The following is a 5,000-nucleotide window of genomic DNA, read 5'->3' as shown; positions in this document are numbered from 1 at the left end:
CGTGTATGCAAAGGGCCCACAGGCTTACGGCCATACCACTCTGAACACGCCCGATCTCGTCTGATCTCGGAAGCGAAGCAGGGTCGGGCCCTTTTTAGAGACAGCCAGGGTGCTGCTCCAGCAGTGAAACACCCAACTTTAAAGTGCCACTGTCACTGTCACATACACACTATGTAGAGCCACTGCCACTGCCACTGTCACATACAGACTATGTAGAGCCACTGTCACATGCACACAATGTAGAGACACTGCCACTGCCACATACAAACTATAAGGAGCGTGTATGCAAAGTGCCCACAGGCTTACGGCCATACCACTCTGAACACGCCCGATCTCGTCTGATCTCGGAAACTAAGCAGGGTCGGGCCTGGTTAGTACTTGGATGGGAGACCGCCTGGGAATACCAGGTGCTGTAAGCTTTTCCACTTCCCTTTTTAGAGACAGCCAGGGTGCTGCTCCAGCAGTGAAACACCCAGCTTTAAAGAGCCACTGCCACTGCCACATACACTCTATGTAGAGCCACTGCCACTATCACATACACTCTATGTAGAGCCACTGCCACTGCCACATACACACTATAAGGAGCGTGTATGCGAAGGGCCCACAGACTTACGGCCATACCACTCTGAACATGCCTGATCTCGTCAAATCTCGGAAGCTAAGCAGGGTCAGGCCTGGTTAGTACTTGGATGGGAGACCGCTGCTTTAAGATTTTCCCCTTCCCTTTTTAGAGACAGCCAGGGTGATGCTCCAGCAGTGAAACACCCAGCTTTAAAGAGCCACTGCCACTGTCACATACACACTTTGTAGAGCCACTGCCACTGCCACTGCCACATACACACTATAAGGAGCGTGTATGCGAAGGTCCCTGAGGCTTACGTCCATACCACTCTGAACACGCCCGATCTCGTCTGATCTCAGAAGCTAAGCAGGGTCGGGCCTGGTTAGTATTTGGATGGGAGACTGCCTGGGAATACCAGATGTTGTAAGCTTTTCCACTTCCCTTTTTAGAGACAGCCAGGGTGCTGCTCCAGCAGTGAAACACCCAACTTTAAAGTACCACTGTCACATACACACTATGTAGAGACAATGCCACTGCCACTGCCACATACACACAATAAGGAGCGTGTATGCGAAGGGCCCAGAGGCTTACGGCCATACCACTCTGAACACGCCCGATCTCATCAGATCTCGGAAGCTAAGCAGGGTCGGGCCGTTTTTTGAGACAGCCAGGGTGCTGCTCCAGCAGTGAAACACCCAACTTTAAAGTGCCACTGCCACTGTCACATACACACAATGTAGAGCCACTGCCACTGTCACATACACACTATGTAGAGCCACTGTCACATACACACTATGTAGAGCCACTGCCACTGCCACTGCCACATACACACTATAAGGAGCGTGTATGCGAAGGCTCCAAAACTTACGGCTATACCACTCTGAGGACGCCCGATCTCGTCTGATCTCGGAATGTAAGCAGGGTCGGGCCTGGTTAGTACTTGGATGGGAGAATGCCTGGGAATACCAGGTGCTGTAAGCTTTTCCACTTCCCTTTTTAGAGACAGCCAGGGTGCTGCTCCAGCAGTGAAACACCCAGCTTTAAAGAGCCACTGCCACTGTCACATACACACTATGTAGAGCCACTGCCACTGCCACTGCCACATACACACTATGTAGATCCACTGCCACTGTCACATACACACTATGTAGAGCCACTGTCACATACACACTATGTAGAGTCACTGCCACTGCCACATACACACTATAAGGAGTGTGTATGCGAAGGGCCCACAGACTTACGGCCATACCACTCTGAACACGCCTGATCTCGTCTGATCTCGGAAGCTAAGCAGGGTCAGGCCTGGTTAGTACTTGGATGGGAGAACGCCAGTGAATACCAGGTGCTGTAAGCTTTTCCACTTCACTTTTTAGAGACAGCCAGGGCGCTGCTCCAGTAGTGAATCACCCTACTTTAAAGTGCCACTGCCACTGTCACATACACACTATGTAGAGCCACTGCCACTGCCACATACACACTATATAGAGACAATGCCACTGCCACATACACACTATAAGGAGCGTGTATGCAAAAGGCCCACAGGCTTACGGCCATACCACTCTGAACACGCCCGATCTCGTCTGATCTCGGTAGCTAAGCAGGGTCGGGCCTGGTTAGTACTTGGATGGGAGACCTCCTGGGAATACCAGGTGCTGTAAGCTTTTCCACTTCCCTTTTTAGAGACAGCCAGGGTGCTGCTCCAGCAGTGAAACACCCAACTTTAAAGTGCCACTGCCACTGTCACATACACACTATGTAGAGACAATGCCACTGCCACATACACAGTATAAGGAGCGTGTATGCAAAGGGCCCACAGGCTTACGGCCATACCCCTCTGAACACGCCCGATCTCGTCTGATCTCGGAAGCTAAGCAGGGTCTGGCCCATTTCAGAGACAGCCAGGGTGCTGCTCCAGCAGTGAAACACTCAACTTTAAAGTACCACTGTCACATACACACTATGTAGAGCCACTGCCTCTGCCACTGCCACATACACACTATGTAGAGCCACTGCAACTATCACATACACACTATGTAGAGCCACTGCCACTGCCACATACACACTATAAGGAGCGTGTATGCGAAGGGCCCACAGACTTACGGCCATACCACTCTGAACACGCCTGATCTCGTCAAATCTCGGAAGCTAAGCAGGGTCAGGCCTGGTTAGTACTTGGATGGGAGACCGCCTGGGAATACATGGTGCTGTAAGATTTTCCCCTTCCCTTTTTAGAGACAGCCAGGGTGATGCTCCAGCAGTGAAACACCCAGCTTTAAAGAGCCACTGCCACTGTCACATACACACTTTGTAGAGCCACTGCCACTGTCACATACACACTATGTAGAGCCATTGCCACTGCCACATACACACTATCAGGAGCGTGTATGCAAAGGGCCCACAGACTTACGGCGTACCACTTTGAACACGCCCGATCTCGTCTGATCTCGGAGGATAAGCAGGGTCCGGCCTGGTTAGTACTTGGATGGTAGACCGCCTGGGAATACCAAGCGCTGTAAGCTTTTCCACTTCCCTTTTTAGAGACTGCCAGGGTGCTGCTCCAGCAGTGAAACACACAGCTTTAAACAGCCACTGTCACTGTCACATACACACTATGTAGAGCCACTGCCACATACACACTATAAGGAGCGTGTATGCGAAGACCCCAAAACTTACGGTCATACCACTCTGAGGACACCCGATCTCGTCTGATCTCGGAAGGTAAGCAGGGTCGAGCCTGGTTAGTACTTGGATGGGAGAATGCCTGGGAATACCAGGTGCTGTAATCTTTTCCACTTCCCTTTTTAGAGACAGCCAGGGTGCTGCTCCAGCAGTGAAACACCCAACTTTAAAGTGCCACTGTCACATACACACTATGTAGAGCCACTGCCACTGCCACTGCCACATACACACTATGTAGAGCAACTGCCACTGCCACATACACACTATGTAGAGACAATGCCACTGCCACATACACACTATAAGGAGCGTGTATGCAAAGTGCCCACAGGCTTACGGCCATACCACTCTGAACACGCCCGATCTCATCTGATCTCGGAGGCTAAGCAGGGTCGGGCCTGGTTAGTACTTGGATGGTAGACCGCCTGGGAATACCAGGTGCTGTAAGCTTTTCCACTTACCTTTTTAGAGACAGCCCGGGTGCTGCTCCAGCAGTGAAACACCCAGCTTTAAAGAGCCACTGCCACTGTCACATACACACTATGTAGAGCCACTGCCACTGCCACATACACACTATAAGGAGCGTGTATGGGAAGGGCCCAGAGGCTGACGGCCATACCACTCTGAACACGCCCGATCTCGTCTGATTTCGGAAGCTAAGCAGGGTCTGGCCCTTTTTAGAGACAGCCAGGGTGCTGCTCCAGCAGTGAAACACCCAACTTTAAAGTGCCACTGCCACTGTGACATACACACTATGTAGAGCCACTGCCACTGCCACTGCCACATACACACTATGTAGAGCCAATGCCACTGCCACATACACACTATATAGAGACAATGCCACTGCCACATACACACTATAAGGAGCGTGTATGCAAAGGGCCCACAGGCTTACGGCCATACCACTCTGAACACGTCCGATCTCATCTGATCTCGGAAGCTAAGCAGGGTCGGGCCTGGTTAGTACTTGGATGGGAGACCTCCTGGGAATACCACGTGCTGTAACCTTTTCCACTTCCCTTTTTCGAGAAAGCCAGCGTGCTGCTCCAGCAGTGAAAGACCCAGCTTTAAAGAGCCACTGCCACTGTAACATACACACTATGTAGAGCCACTACCACTGCCACTGCCACTAACACACTATAAGGAGCGTGTATGCGAAGGGCCCAGAGGCTTACCGCCATACCACTCTGGACACGCCCGATCTCGTCTGATCTCGGAAGCTAAGCAGGGTCGGGCCTGGTTAGTACTTGGATGGGAGACCTCCTGGGAATACCAGGTGCTGTAAGCTTTTCCACTTCCCTTTTTAGAGACAGCCAGGGTTCTGCTCCAGCAGTGAAACACCCAACTTTAAAGTGCCACTGCCACTGTCACATACACACTATGTAGAGACAATGCCACTGCCACATACACAGTATAAGGAGCGTGTATGCAAAGGGCCCACAGGCTTACGGCCATACCACTCTGAACACGCCCGATCTCGTCTGATCTCGGAAGCGAAGCAGGGTCGGGCCCTTTTTAGAGACAGCCAGGGTGCTGCTCCAGCAGTGAAACACCCAACTTTAAAGTGCCACTGTCACTGTCACATACACACTATGTAGAGCCACTGCCACTGCCACTGTCACATACACACTATGTAGAGCCACTGTCACATACACACAATGTAGAGCCACTGCCACATACACACTATGTAGAGCCACTGCCACTGCCACATACACAGTATATATAGAGACAATGCCACTGCCACATACACACTATAAGGAGC

General features: G+C 51.5%; 5 non-coding genes and 6 pseudogenes across 5 annotated transcripts; all 11 read left to right on the top strand.

The window, feature by feature from the left end:
- Nucleotides 1–300: 300 nt before the first annotated feature.
- Nucleotides 301–419, top strand: LOC139281950 (5S ribosomal RNA). The gene has a single exon (XR_011597072.1). It is a non-coding gene; the product is annotated as a 5S ribosomal RNA (ribosomal RNA).
- A 454-nt stretch (nucleotides 420–873) lies between these two features.
- Nucleotides 874–992, top strand: LOC139307428 (5S ribosomal RNA; annotated as a pseudogene).
- A 432-nt stretch (nucleotides 993–1,424) lies between these two features.
- LOC139307729 (5S ribosomal RNA) lies at nucleotides 1,425–1,543 on the top strand (annotated as a pseudogene).
- A 254-nt stretch (nucleotides 1,544–1,797) lies between these two features.
- On the top strand, nucleotides 1,798–1,916 carry LOC139307573 (5S ribosomal RNA; annotated as a pseudogene).
- Nucleotides 1,917–2,104: 188 nt separating this feature from the next.
- LOC139306897 (5S ribosomal RNA) lies at nucleotides 2,105–2,223 on the top strand. Its single transcript, XR_011599547.1, has one exon. It is a non-coding gene; the product is annotated as a 5S ribosomal RNA (ribosomal RNA).
- A 433-nt stretch (nucleotides 2,224–2,656) lies between these two features.
- LOC139307606 (5S ribosomal RNA) lies at nucleotides 2,657–2,775 on the top strand (annotated as a pseudogene).
- Nucleotides 2,776–2,963: 188 nt separating this feature from the next.
- On the top strand, nucleotides 2,964–3,081 carry LOC139281742 (5S ribosomal RNA; annotated as a pseudogene).
- A 148-nt stretch (nucleotides 3,082–3,229) lies between these two features.
- Nucleotides 3,230–3,348, top strand: LOC139307721 (5S ribosomal RNA; annotated as a pseudogene).
- A 221-nt stretch (nucleotides 3,349–3,569) lies between these two features.
- Nucleotides 3,570–3,688, top strand: LOC139282024 (5S ribosomal RNA). The gene has a single exon (XR_011597142.1). It is a non-coding gene; the product is annotated as a 5S ribosomal RNA (ribosomal RNA).
- A 439-nt stretch (nucleotides 3,689–4,127) lies between these two features.
- LOC139304808 (5S ribosomal RNA) lies at nucleotides 4,128–4,246 on the top strand. The gene has a single exon (XR_011599170.1). It is a non-coding gene; the product is annotated as a 5S ribosomal RNA (ribosomal RNA).
- A 161-nt stretch (nucleotides 4,247–4,407) lies between these two features.
- On the top strand, nucleotides 4,408–4,526 carry LOC139281925 (5S ribosomal RNA). The gene has a single exon (XR_011597049.1). It is a non-coding gene; the product is annotated as a 5S ribosomal RNA (ribosomal RNA).
- The last annotated feature ends 474 nt before the right edge of the window (nucleotides 4,527–5,000 follow it).

This window comes from Enoplosus armatus, chromosome 2 (genome assembly GCF_043641665.1).
Source record: "Enoplosus armatus isolate fEnoArm2 chromosome 2, fEnoArm2.hap1, whole genome shotgun sequence".
In the NCBI taxonomy this organism is placed as follows: domain Eukaryota; kingdom Metazoa; phylum Chordata; class Actinopteri; order Centrarchiformes; family Enoplosidae; genus Enoplosus; species Enoplosus armatus.
Note: the sequence above shows the minus strand (reverse complement) of the source record. Positions and strands in the feature narration are given on the sequence as shown.